Here is a 15,407-nt window from a genome sequence, read left to right on the forward strand (position 1 = left end):
TGAGTGCACATACCAGGCACCGTGCCCTGAACTTTGGGGGCATTACCTCTTCTGTCCTTAAGAAAACCCAGTAAGGAAAGTTCTAATATTTATCCTTATTATACAGATGAGGAATGTGAGTTTCAAAGCAAAAATGGGGATTTTCTTAAGGTCACACAATGGGTAAACAGATGAGGGAGTTGGAATCAGAGAGCTGATTCTCTCTTGTTAAGAGTCACAGAATTAACAACTCACAGAGCAAATGCACAAAGCCAAGGGTAACTCCATCACAGCCTTCCTTGTCTATCCCACAGGCCTGGCCCTGAGCCACTGTGTTCTATGTAAGATTTCTTCTTGCTCAAGACACAATAAACACACCCATGTTTTTAAAGCCTCTGTTGGAGGTAAAGAATATAGAGACTTCCAGATTCCAGCCCATGAAGAGATGATAGGCATCACATAAGACTTCTATAATGTATTGCTGAAATATATGGGTGGAAGTCCTTCTTTGACAATAAGTATAATCACAGAAATTGGTTTCAGCAAGTATTTTATGCCATGGTGGCAGGGGGAAAAAATCTGTAATTGGTTAAACTCCCATGTTAATTCCTTACAATTTGGCCATTGCTACAGTACATGAGTCACTGAGCATATTTTCATTTTCAGTCCTAAGCACAGTAATGTATTATATAGTTTAAAATTGGAGCTTTTAAAGAGAGTCAAAATTAAAACCATTTTTAATAAAAAGGCTGAAAATTATTGCACGTCATCTTGATGGTTTAAACTATATATTTAACGTTTTAGTTCTTATATCAATCATTGTTATGAAATGTTATTTATTTAGCACCGTTTTTCAACTCAATGCACCCAAACTATATTCTTTAGTCCTCCTATTAATTGGAAATATCCCACTATATCTGATTTTGTGTGCAGGAACTGTACTCTTGTAACAATGACAGGATTCAATTTTAAAGACTCCACTGTATTATTGCATAGGGTATAATTTGTGCCCAAAATCTTTTGTTAATATTTCTACAAACTGTTACTCTTCTACGTGGGTTTCATCATAGCATTGATCTCGAAAAACTGAAATGCCTGTCCATGTCTTTCCTGTCTTTCCCAAACAATTCAGCTTTTAGAGTTACTATTTCTGAGTCTAATTTCACCAAAGGAAACCCTCACCTAGTCGTGACACAGAGTGGCCCATACATAGGCTCAGAGGGAAGGGGATGGGGAACAATAGGTCTGTGACTGCTGCATTGTCTTCCTGGAGTCTCTAAGATCATTTCTAAATGTGTGATGCAGTAGAAGAAGCATGACTGAGGGTTGGAAACTCAGAGTTTAGCAAGCCATGTCCTTGGCTAAGCTCCTTGAGCTTCAGTCACTTACTCTGTGAAATAGGGATTCCAACTTCTCAGCTCTATTCTAGCAGGTCAGCTCCCTGGATCTCTCTGGAGCTCTGTTCTAGCAGATCTACAATTTCTTCAATTTTTTTTAAGAAAGTGAGTTATGAAGAGGAACTAAAATAAAGTTGAGATACTACATGGTGAAGAACAATACTAAAGCACATTTGCATGATGCTTCCTTCACAGGTGACAGAGCAATATGACATGCATGTGCCTTTTTCAAGGATTCAATAATTCTGTGTGGTAGAGAGGAGACACAGCTGAGAACGTGGATTCACTCTCTTCCTCCACTGTTGACAGCATTGTAACTTTGGACCAGTTACATAACTGCTGTGCACCTTAATTTCGCCCTCTCTAAAATGAAAATTATAATAATGGAAACATTTTTTATGAGATTAAGTGAGTAAAGACATGTAAAGGATGCCAAGCAGCACATGGCAACGCTAAGTGCATTAATGACAGTCGATGATCATCACTGTTGTCACCACCATTATTTTTATGCCTTCTGTGGTTGTATGGAATCTGAGGGGCTGAGTGGTGGATGCTGTGGGTTGCCTCATTCAATTTCCATTACAACCTACTTCTCGTCTGTCTCCCCAAAGTCAGAGTCTGAAAGCTAAAAACACTTCTCAGATTTCACTAGGCTAGAGTCCTGAGTAGGATTTTGGTTACACCTTTCGGATGAATTTACAAGTGGGGCGAGAGGCAAGGCTGAAGGCATTCACTTTCCTGGTTCAGTTAAACAGAGGAGTGCAATTCTGGAGTGGGAAGCTGTGGTGGAAATTTCCAGATTGGGCAGCTTTTTAACCACATAGAGGCAGGAGCTCCTTTGGTGGCATGGCTCAGTGGTATGGTTTTTGGAGTTGTTCCCCAAAGCTCAAGCCTCTGTTTCTTCCACACCCCCTATGATACTGTGAGCTATGTATATGTCTTACTATATCTCATTTTCTTAGACTAAGTAGAGAGGATTCTGTTGTCTGCAACTAAGAAGACTCATCAATGTGGAGGGTACAAGCCACTTTGCCTAAACCACAGGCATAAACCATAGAAGGCCGGGTTTATGACTCCAACTTTAGTGGTCATTTCATTACCTCACAGTAAGAGAAAGGAAAATCAGCCAACTTTAATCTGATCATATCTCTAAATATGATCATATCTCTTCTACAATCTAGAAACTGGGCTAGGCACTAGAAATGTTTCTGAGTTAACATGTAGCTAAATGACATCACCTCAAGGAGCTTTTAATCAGTGGAAAAGACAAAACAAAAGCAAATAATATGTAGTATAAGTGCTTTAATAAAGACAAATACTGTACAGCAGGAACATGATGGAGAAAGCAACTATCCCAGGAAGCCATAGTATGGGTTTCTCAGGTGAGGGGGCCAGACAGAGTATGTGGGGAGGAAGTAACTCCATGCAAAGGTAATAGCATTTGCAGGGGCACAGGAGGCATAACCATTTATGGCATTTTTAGGGTTGTTTTAATATTCAGATAAAAATCAGTATAATTTTGGGCTTCCCTGGCGGTGCAGTGGTTGAGAGTCCGCCTGCCGATGCAGGGGACACGGGTTCGTGCCCCGGTCCAGGAAGATCCCACATGCCGCGGAGCGGCTGGGCCTGTGAGCCATGGCCGCTGAGCCTGCGCGTCCGGAGCCTGTGCTCCGCAACGGGAGAGGCCACAACAGTGAGAGGCCCGCGTACCGCAAAAATAAATAAATAAATAAATAAATAAATAAATAAATAAATAAATAAAATAAAATAAAAAATAAAATTGTAAAGAGCCTTTATTCAGTCCACAAGTATTCCTAAGAACTTGCAATGTACCACATGCTGTGCTAGACCAGAACCCAGCAAGATGCTTGCCCTGGAGAAACTGACATTCTGAGATTGAAGGGGAAAGAGCTCTTTGTTTTATTGTTTTTTAATATCCATTGACTATTAATAGGAAGAAAAATTTTGTAACTTCCCCTCCACGTTCCTTTGCCTGTGCCCAGGACTTTGGACATCTATTATTCCAAAAAACACTCATATCTTTCTCAGTCCCTGGGGTCAACAATTCTACTGCTAACAGACTTCCCAGCCTTCTCTTTCTACCCTCTTCCCTACCTGCCCCCAATCTTTAAGTATCTCTCAAAAGCTTCCCTTGATTTCTCTGCCCAACTCTTTTATACCCATCTCTTGCTTAAGATCTCAGAGGACTCCATAGCATATTGTGATGGAAATAGCAAAGAAATGAGAGTCAGAAATTCTGGGTTCTTACATTTTTGCATCCTTGGAAAGTCACACCCCCCTCTCTGGGTCCCCATGTCCCAAGTGTAAAACAAACCCCCTGAGAGAGATGACCTCCCAAGTTCCTCTAGTACCAAAAACTTGAACACTTGTGCCTTTCTGAGCCAGGGAAGTTTCTTTCAGATGCAGATATAATTATGTTTGCTGAGGTTAATTGAGATGGAACGTGAGTGGTAGAACATTTGTTTTTTAAACTTGTTTATAACTAAATGAGGTTGAACTAAATGTGGAGTTTCTCTACCTCTGGTCTAAGGAATATAGGGGGAGAAAAACACAGACAAATTCTGAAAATGCCCACTGTGGAAGCATCTGGTGGTCAACCAGATGGAATGAGTTGTATGCATAATTCCTATAGAATAAATAACCAAAAAACTGATAACTATTAGTAATGAAGCACAAATGTAATTTCTTAATTTGGCCAGCTGGTTTTATAGGCTTCTGTCATCATCTTGAGGATACAGAACATTTTTCAAATCTAAAGCTGAATAACACAGGCTGAAATTAAATTACAAGTGTAGTCTGGACATCATGATTTCCAGGGACTGATGAGGACAGGGAAGTAGTCATAAAATCTGGTTCTGCTCCTGGTTCTGCTTCTGGTTCCTGTTGCATCCCTACTCACTGAGTAATTCCAGGTAAGTCACCCAAACTTTTTGAATTTATGCCAGCCCTAATGACAGGGCTTTTGTGGGGTTCAACAGAGACTGTGAAAGTGGGAACATTTTGCAAACTGTCAACCACTGTACATCCTTGGGGAATTCGTACAGTCTGAGAATCCTGAACATCTGTGTTTTCTCTTGTACTTAAAAGGAACTTTAATATGTGATCTCCCATTGTTCCAGATATGGAGCTAAGTGCTTTAAATACATTTTAATTCTCACAACAGTCCTATCTTCATTTTACAGATGAGGAGACTGAGATTCAGAAAGATAAAGTAACTTGTCCAAGGTCACACAGCTAGTTAGTAAAATCAGAGCCAAGACTCAAACTCAGATCTAGTTGAGTCTAGAACAACTAGAAGTTGTTTTGTTTATGAAGATACCTTCATAAGATATCCCATAGATAGCCAATAATAGGGGAGGCATCTTTATCAGAATAAAACATGAGGATTCTTTATCCATTTCCAAGCAATGAAGAAGGCAAGAAATATTCTTTGTCTATAGATGGTCCAATTTTCTGGCATCTTTCCAGCCTGCACATTCCGATCATCTTCTCAACTCCAACAGAAAGTTTCTGTTCCTTCCTCTGGGGAGCCATGGGTGCTACTCTGGCCTGGGTATCACAGGGAGACTGCAATGTCCTGGCCTGTTAAAAGTGCCCTCTGAGAACATCATAATTCAAAAAGACACATGCACCCTGAGTTCACTGCAGCACTATTTACAAGAGCCAGGACATGGAAACAACCTAAATGCCCATCAGCAGAGGAATGGATAAGGAAGATGTAGCACATATATACAATGGAATATTACTCAGCCATTAAAAGGAACGAAATTGGGTTATTTGTAGAGACATGGATGGACCTAGAGTCTGTCATACAGAGTGAAGTAAGTCAGAAAGAGAAAAACAAATATCATATATTAACACATATATGTGGAAGCTAGAAGAATGGTACAGATGAACATACTTTCAGGGCAGGAATACAGACGCAGACATAGAGAACGGACATGTGGACATGGAGCGGAGGGTGGTGGGACAGAGGATGAACTGGGAGATTGGGATTGACATATATACATTACCATGTGTAAATCAGATAGCTAGTGGGAACCTGCTATATAGCACAGGGAGCTCAGCTCGGTGCTCTGTGATGACCTAGATGGGTGAGATGGGGGGTGGGGCATGGGAGGGAGGTCCAAGAGGGAGGGGATAGATGTATACGTGTAGCTGATTCACTTCATTGTACAGCAGAAACCAACATAATGTTGTAAAGCAACTGTACTCCAATTTTTTAAAAAAGCGCCCTCTGCCTTTCCATGTCTGAGCTGTCATATTGGCTTGGAGATCTTTGGCTCCCTGGGCTGTTACCAAGTTAGTATCTCCCACAAGCACAGACTCGGCAGAGCAGGCCTGTTGGTAAGTAGCTGGAGGAGTCAAAAATGCTCCGACTCAGACAGACAAAGACAAATAGCGTCACTTAGACGTGCAATCTAAAAACAATGATACAAGTGAACTTATTTACAAAACACAAACAGACTCACTGACATGGAAAACAAACTTAGAGTTACCGAAGGGGAAAGGCCGGTGGGAGGGATAAATTAGGAGGTTTGGATTAGCAGATACACATTACTGTATATAAAATAGACAATCAACAAGATCCCACTATACAGCACAGGGAACTATATTCAGTATCGTATAATAACCTATAATGGAAAAGAATCTGAGAAAGAATATCTATATGTATATCTGAATCACTTTGCTGTACACCCGAAACTAACACAACCTTGTCAATCATCTGTAATTTAATTAAAATAAAAAATGCTCCGGGCTTCCCTGGTGGCACAGTGGTTGAGAGTCCACCTGCCGATGTAGGGGACGCGGGTTCGTGCCCCGGTCTGGGAAGAACCCACATGCCACGGAGCGGCTGGGCCCGTGATCCATGGCCGCTGAGCCTGCGCGTCCGGAGCCTGTGCTCCGCAACGGGAGAAGCCACAACAGTGAGAGGCCCGCGTACCGCAAAAAAAAAAAAAAAAAAAAAAAAATGCTCCGACTCAATGAAGAGAAGCTAAGAAAAGCCAAGGGCAAGTATAGTCAGGCTTCCTCCTTCCAGTCATTCAACCATTATTCCCCCAGGCTGTCCCCGCATCTCAGGTTCTGGGGAGGATGTGAGTTACACCTAGCACTTGCTCCTGCTTGCCAAGAGTTCACCTTCAAGGCACAGAGATAAGACAGAGATGTAATTTCCCTTCAAAGAATGCAGCAAATTTCTGGGTGTTAATGCATCTCATTTGTATACACCTGCTATTAAAGGTGTGGGAGAGTAAACAGAATGAAAGAAGAAATTTGTTTTATAAACTGATAAACAACGCATTGCCTGGGCCGGGGAGTTGGTCTGACATTCATCTTTATGCTTGGTTCAAAATCCAAGGCAAGGATTTACAGCTGTTTCTGCAGATTGGAGAATAGTGTATGGCCAACACCACTTCTCATTTGCACCACAGAAGGTAGGAGGCTGTAACCATGGGTAAATCCAGTATATATAACATTCACTGTTCTTACTTCTTTCTCAGAATGCTAGGAGTCTTTATAGGATAGAGTGAGAAGAAAAGAAAAAGGTAAGAAATCCTGTTTCTAGAATCATAGCATCCTTCCCTACTGGAATGTTTGTAGACGTTTTTATAGAATGCCTGGTGGCAACTTGTCATGGAGTAAATGAGGAAACTGAGGCTTTGGGAAAAGTGGTGGCTTGCCAGAATCACACAGCTAACAGCGAGGGCTAGGGCATCCTGACTCTGTGAATTCTCATGGCCCAAAAGTTAGTTTCTGTCAACCTAAAAAGAGAGAGGAAAGAAAGAAAGAAGAAGGGAGAGAGGGAGGGAGGGAGGGAGGGAAGAAGGGAAGGAGGGAGGGAGGGAAGGAGGAAGAGAGAGCAAAAGAGAAAGAAAGAATTTATATTTGGCCCTATTATTTTAATGATCACCAATAGCTGCCACATTTTAGAGCAGGGAGAAGATAGTATTTTTGAGACCTATGTTATTTGCAATTCCCCATAGATAAGGGGTTTTTATTGGAACTTTTAGCTTGAGGCTTACTTAGCCTAGCCTTGCTGCTGTGATGTTGAAAATTAAATCCTGTCTACGCCTTACCTTCTATGTCCTACTCTTGCCCTAGCCCCTAACCAGTACCACCTTTAAACCCAGGAAAGAGGGGCCCCTGCCCAGAACACTGAGCTTTAGAAGGTCCCTTCCAGCCCTCCTCTAACTACGCCTTTCTCTATGAGGACAGGAGTCCCCAGGACTACAGGGGCACACTCCTTCTCAGAACTTGTATTCCACCTTCTAGACCATGCACACAGTACCCAGGACCACACAATTCTCTGCCCAAGTGTCCCTGAGCCCACATGCCACCAGTGTGTAAATCACCATGCCCTAGAGGTGAGCAAAGTGGGGCTGTGACTGGCATGGGTTGAGCTTGGAAGCCCAGGTCAAACCCAGACGTGTGGGCAGAGCTGGGCCACAGGCCGAAGTCTGGAGACCAAATCTTGACTGCCATGTTCTGAGGACACCATCAATCCAAGGAATCCCGACTTCCTTCAACTCTAAATTCTAACCTGGCCTTCCAGTTCATTATGAAGGAAGATTTCTCATGGTATGAAGAGAGAACATGGATTTAATAATGTGTTAGCTTGACTTATACTGTTTTAACATGGAGACATAGGGTAAGTGGTTCTCTGTTTATACTCTTGCTCTGGGCCCCATACATGAAGTTCCAAGCTGTGTTTTGCCTGAAAATGCCTTTCCCCTGTGCAGAAAGCATTGACTTGATGATTTCAAGCCTAAAACCAGCCACAGTGGAGGGGTAGGTGTCTGGAGGCATGTTTCTTCCTACTGTTGGTGCTTTCTCTCATGGGAAGAAAGTTCCACTAGTAATACGCTTAGCCTCTCTCTAATCTTTAACTCAGCCCAGCCCAGGAGAGATGGAGTGAGTGCACTGATAGATTTAGAAAGAATAAACCAGGCATTCTTGACTCTCCTTTTCCTATTGGGATGAAACTTCTCAAAGGAAATAGGAGTTCCCCTCTTTCTTCCACGCATAAGTCCATTGCCTATGACTGGATAGGTAAGTCTGCTAAATGAACTACAAACCAATTTCTCTAATAAGTATAAATATGAAAAATAAAACATATTGAATCTAGATGTCAAAAGCAGGGTATGGAACCAAGCTACGGTCTCTTCTAGAAATGAAAGGATGATTCGATGTTGGGAAATATACCAGTTATATTAGCAGGTCAAAGAAGAAAAATCACATGATTATCTTGATAGATGGTTATGTGATAAAAATCAACATTAATAATTGATGAAAGCTCTTAGTAAATAGGGATAGAATGATACTTCTGTAGCATGACATAATAGGTTAAACCTATATCACCCCAAGATTGAAACACTGAACCGTACTGCCAAAGGTATTTTCTGCTAAGCGAGAGGTCTGTGCTTGTGTTATCCACATACCTCCCCACCCTCCACTTCTTCTTCCCCACCAAATTGGGGGGAAAAATGATTTCCATGGTAAAAAGACTTTTGAAAAAAATGCATGTTACATCCTTATTTTTGAGTATGATAACATATGCAGAATGATGCAATACAAGATTTTAGAAAATGACTTACAATAAATAAAACTTTAAATCTGTTTACCTTTACAACATTTGACCATGGAAACTTTTCTCATTAACATTTACTCATTGAACACATTTTGTAAAATAATGTGCAGAATGTCAGTGTCAAAAATAAACCAAATAAGTCCATTATTCTACTATTCTACTATTATTATTCTATATTATTTATCCATTTCTAAATAAAACAAGGAAGAGTAATGGGAATAAATACGGGGGATTAAGAGACAAATTACTGCTTTTGGGAGATGATGTGATTGTGTATCTGGAAAACCCAGAGAATGAACTAGAAAAACTAACTTATTAGAATTAATGAGAGAGTTCAGGAAGATGGCCAGTTAGAGAACAAATATACAGTAATATATATATATATATAGTGTGCCTATAAGCCAGCAATAATCAGTAATAGCATACAATTTTAAAAGACTATAATAGCAACAATGATATATATATTAATACCTGAGAACAATTATCACAAAAATAGACTTGTATAAATAAAAAGAAAAACTACATACCTTTATTGAAAAACCATAGAAGACTTGAAAAACAATTAGAATATGTACCAGATTACTTTTTGGGAAGAGTCTAAATGTAAAGATATCAGATCAGTTCTCCCCAAAATAACTCATTAATTCAAAATGATTCCAGTCTAAATTTCTAAGAGATTTTAAAAATTTTGTCCAAAAAATTTTCTAATATTCATCTTGAAGAGTAAACAAGACCAAAAGAAATCTATAAACATTAAATAAAGGAGATAGCTTGCTAGATATTAAAATCTAATATAACTGCAATAAACACTGTGACACTGGTGCTGGATGAGACAAAGAACACAGACCAGAAACAGAACAAAAAATACAGAAAGAGTTACGAATTTAGTACAACCAAAAGATTTCATTCAAGTAAACAAGCAAACAAAACAAACGAATATATTGAATTAAATATGGCCTTGGGGCCACTGACTAATATGGAAAATAGGAAATGTAAATCCCTCCATCTTCTCATATTTTTTAAATAAATTTTCAACAAAAATAAAATTTAAATATAAAAATATGTTCACATAAACTTCAAGTAAAATGGATTTTAAAGCAGGATAACAAAAATAGAAATAACAAAGATAAAGATAAGTACAGATTTAAAATTGAATACCTAATTTATCAACTACCTCTTGAACGTCTACTGTGTCAGGCAGTGTACCAGACATTGGCCTTGCTGGGTTTTCCCTAAGTAAGTAGACTCTACTCCCAAGCTTATTTACATCTGGATGGAGCCATGTGACTAGTTGGGACACTAAAATGTGGCTGGAAGAGATGCAAGCCAATTCATCTGCCTGACTCTACTGAAGAACAGACAACAAACCTCTCAGTCTTCCTCTCACTCCCCTGTTTGCAGCAATCTTGGGGCCACACGTTGAGGATGCTATCATGTGACAGAAGCAAACTTGATCCCACAGTCACCACTTGGAGAAGGAGCCCAGCCAGGAGGGCCACCTATCCATGAACATCCCCTTGGAACTTTGTATGAGCAGAGGAGAAATCGTTCTTATATTAAGCCATTGAGACTTGAGGCTGTTTGTTACAGCACTTTGTCTTAACTGACTAATACAATTATTACTGAAAGTGGGATTGGCTGAGCAGGCAGGGGCAGTGAGGATGCCCATGGAGGGCTGGGAGGCTGGATATCCATGCTCTACAGAGGCAAAATATTCGGAAAGACTGTCTTAAAAGATAGACCAGGAGACTGTTGATCCTGGAGGAGAAGATAGAAGACACATTAGCTGTGTACACTGGTTGTCACTTGCTGACTTTGGCAAGGTCAAGGAAAAGGCTGTACCCAGGAAAGAAGAGGCTAGTTTACAAGCAAAACCAAAAGGGAACAGAAAGATTTCAAACATTTGCAACAATGAAGGGTGAAAAAGCCAATTGCTTCTAGATTCCAAATAAGAACAAGATGGGATTGGAAAAAATCTTTGAGTGGCAAAAATCCAGGAAAAATTCTCAAGGAATCAAATGACCCCAGGCAGTGATTGCAGTAAAGGTGTATCCTTCTTCTCAAATGCTGTTTTAGATAGACTCAAGGTGGCTGCCTAAATCAAGACTGTGTATGGGTGGGAAAGCAAAGAAACCAAGAAAGAAATTGGTTGGGGGGGCGGGGGTCGGGGATGGGGGATGGGGGAGATTGCTAGCACCTAGCAAAGAAATCAGAAGTCTTCTAAGTCTTAAAGGGAATTATGAATTGCTAAAGAAAGTAATTTTTTTAAAAAAAAGGAGCTTTGTTCAAGATACAAAACTTGGGGATTCGAGTTGCAGGAACAGGAAGAAGGCAGCAAAGATGTATAACTCCCAAAATAGTCCATCGCCTCCACACTCACTTCCTATTTGGCCAAGGAGCGTAACAGAAAAAGGAAAGGTTTTCCAGAGGGTGGAGTCAGGGGCCCCAGACAGCAAAGCAAAGCAAGGCAAGGCACCCTCTCTTTCTTTCTCTCTCTCTCTCTCTCTCTCTCTCTCTCTCTCTCTCTCTCTCTCCCTCCTTTCCCAACTAGCTTCCTTTCCAGGACAAAATTAAATCTTAAAGCCCCAAGGCATTACTTACCTTGTAAGGAATGAATTAACTTCTTTCCCATGTATCTACAATGGTTCTAACTATGTACCAACCAAGGGAGAATTGGAGATAGTCACTCAAGTCATTTTCTGTCATTCTCTCTTGGAACCCCAGCTGAGAAAGGATTACTGGGAGTTCCTTCCAGAAAGTCAAACCTGGGTCTAATTAGGAAAACTCCTCTACCACCAAGTCAGGAGACTTCAGGATTTCGCCAGTGACAGGGACCAGAAACTGTTGTATGGAAAAGGAACACTCAAATTATACTGACAGGTGTGGAAAAATGACAATATCATTTGAGTATACTGTAAAAGGCCTTTAAAATATATGTATCTTTTCCAACCCAGCAATTCCACTTTTAGGGTTGCATCTCAAGAAAATAATTGTAGATAGGTCCAAAGACGTTCATTCACTGAAATCTTAGTCATGGAGCAAGTTTCTTACTGTGCAGACTTGAATATGCAAGAAATATCAATATATTTTATAATTTTTAATAGAAATCAGGGTGGGGGGAAGGGATAGTTAGGGAGTTTGAGACTGACATGTACACACTGCTATATTTAACTTGGATAACCAACAAAGACCCACTACATAGCACAGGGCACTCTGCTCAGTATTCTGTAACAACCTAAAAGGGAAAAGAATTTGAAAAAGAATAGATACATGTATACGTATAACTGAATCCCTCTGCTGTACACCTGAAACTAACACAACATTGTTAATCAACTCTACTCCAATATAAAATAAAAAGTTAAAAAAAATAACTAAACACATAAATAAATAGAAATAAACATGGCATCCCCACCCAATCATACCAGGAAGCGGGGAAACAAGTCTTGGCTCTTTTTGAAGACTCCTCTTTCTTCTTGGGGTCTCCAGTCAAAGGAATCAGGAAGCTTACATTGAGTCCAATCTTGGTGGACATGGGTGACTTCCTTTTCCAAGCTGGCAAGGCCTCGTGTAGGCCGTGTCCCCCTGCTTCTGTGTCTTGCTTGGAGACGGGAATACTTGCCCAGGCTTAGAGCCTAACCCCCACCCCGGCCCTCACCCAATATCAGGCCTCAGCAGCCATTCCCAGTGATGCCTGCGCCCCCTCCCAAGCCCTGGGGCACTGCCAGGGCCAGACTCAATCCTTCCACTCTCTCCTCTCCCTTTTATGACTCCAAAACTCCTCTCTCACACAAAGCCACTTTGCCCTTGCTCTTTGCATAATCCCCTCAATAAACTGAGACTTAACCAACAAAAGCCAGGAAGAGGGATCTGTCTTCCTGCCTGGTCACAAAGGATCTCAGGGGCTTTGGGCTCCCTTCTTAAAAGGAGGAAGAGTGAAAATTGGGGAGAAGGAGCACAAAGAACTTGCGTCCTTTCACATTCTCTACCAAGGCAAAAAGAACACGCCAAATTGTCTTTGTAAATTATTCTGCACCTTTATGATAGCAAAGCAACTGGACATAAACTATACGATTTACAAAGTGAGGCTATTAAATGCGTTACCATTTATTCAGTGCAAGAAATAGTATGCAAGAAAGGAAACAAAATGCTATAGAAGATTTAATAACAGAAAAAAGTTATTAAAAAATAGTAGAAAGGGGGGGGGACAGGAAAGGTGAAAATTGGGTGACAAAAATGTATTTAAATATATCCCACTTCTAAAAGCCCAAAATTTATAATGTAAGGGTGTGTGTGTATGTAAATGAGCCTATACCCACAAATATATGATATTCCAAGACACACTGCATTCACTACAATGTGTGGTACAATTTTGTCTTTTTGCTTGCACGTATGTAATGCAGTTTTTATAATGACACATATTTTCATGATCACATGTATATAAAGAACCCGTGTCCCTCCCTCCGCTGCGACCCTCTCTCTGGTCCTGCCTGGCTTACAGCTCCAGCAGCTGCCAGCAGCTTGCTCACTCAGACTTCGAAAGAGCAAAGCCCAAGCCCTGTGAATTATAATTGAAAACATTCTTCAAGGGCTTTAAAAGCATTATTGGCTCAGGAGTTCGTGCTGAGGATGAGCCAGCCTGGGCTTCATGAGGACTGAAGGGAAGACAGAGAGCCGTGTCAGATCTGGAGGACCTTGAGGGAAGTGGGGGGGTTGTGGGAGAGAAAGGAGGTGAGGAAGTTGGGGGTGGTGAGGCAGAGGGCAGGGCCAGGTGTTTCCTTGGAGTGTCTCCTTTAAAGAAGAAGCAAAATATGTGGAAGGGCCCGGGTTTGGATGCTTGTGTGTGTACCTTAAATAAGGCCTGATTCATCGTGTGGTGATGAGGATTTTACAAGAGTGTAATTCTGGACATGTAGCCTTTACCCTGCTCCCAGATTCATCTTACTGTGCATTAACCTGTGGTTCCTTAAGGCTCATCAATGGATCCTTAGGGCCAAACCAAATTACAGATCTCTGAAGTGTGGTCCAGGAAAATGAATGTTGGCAGGGCACCCCGGGGAGCAAGATGGGCTCTGCCACTAATAAGATGCCACCTTCTGCAGACTTTCTCCCCCATATGAGGAGACCCCAGCCAGGCTAAATTATGCTTATCAGGGTCACCTGCAGAGACCCCTGAGGGCAGGGATGGGGTGAGAGGTGTCACCTCTCCACTTGGGCAGCTCCTGCTTGGCTGGCTCTGTGTGTGTGTGTCTCCCTGAGTGTGTGTGTCTCCCTGTGTGTGTGTGTGTGTGTGTGTGTCTCGGCATCTCTCACACTTTGTAAATGCTTTCATGTCATCTTTTTTTTTATGTTCTAGAGCTGAAAAATGGTTCGGAAACTATGACCCTTGATTTTTGCATTCCCTTTCTCTTCTATCATTTGGTGATTTTTTTTTTTTTTTTTTATCAATGTAGTAGCAACAACCGGGTAATTCAATACCAGTATGGGAACACACCTAACACAATGCAGAAACAGCACGGCGGTCCCTGCCATGGTCAGCCCTGTGCTTCTCCATCTCCTTAGAGAGGTTAGCACCTCCTGTTTGGGTGTTAAACAAGGATTTATTAGAAGAAAGAGAGAAATAAAGAGGGAGGTAGAGAGAGAGGGCCAGGCAGGAGGAAAAGAGGGAGAGGGGAGTGAGCCTGTGGCCTTGGGCAGTGATAAAACACGGGTGGTAGTATCACCTCCATGGGCCCTGGGCACTTTTGACTTCCTGGGCCCCTTCCTCCAAAAAATGATATTAAAAATTTTACTTGGGCCTCCCTGGTGGCGCAGTGGTTGAGAGTCCGCCTGCCGATGCAGGGGATACGGGTTCGTGCCCCGGTCTGGGAGGATCCCGCGTGCCGTGGAGCGGCTGGGCCCGTGAGCCATGGCCGCTGGGCCTGCGCGTCCGGAGCCTGTGCTCCGCAACGGGAGAGGCCACAGCAGTGAGAGGCCCACATACCGCAAAAAAGAAAAAAAAAAAAAAAAAAAAATTTTACTTTACAGCTGCATTGATATAAAGACAAATTTAATCTAGCTTTGATTATATTCATTGTCTTTCTTCTGACTTCTGATTTTAAAAGAAATAAAGGTATTTCGACGGCTCCTAAAATGATCATGGGCCCTGGGCACTGCGCTTCCTCTTGCCTGATGGGGAATCAGACCCTAAGCCCCGCCCACCTCTGCCCCTTGTCCGTGGTCAGCTCCTTCTGGGATGGGCTTGTCCCTACCCTGACCCTACGCTTGGTGCAAATTCCTAAAAGAGGGATCTAGTTTTTGCACATCTGAGAGATGGAAAGTTAAACATAATGTTCTGTAGGAATTTTTAAGGCCTCTCTGGAAGAAAACCATCACAGAAATGGTAGATACATTGGAATGACCAAACTCCTCCTTGTCTTCCCATC

This window comes from Mesoplodon bidens (genome assembly GCF_964165515.1).
Source record: "Mesoplodon bidens genome assembly, chromosome: 3".
NCBI lineage: Eukaryota > Metazoa > Chordata > Mammalia > Artiodactyla > Ziphiidae > Mesoplodon > Mesoplodon bidens.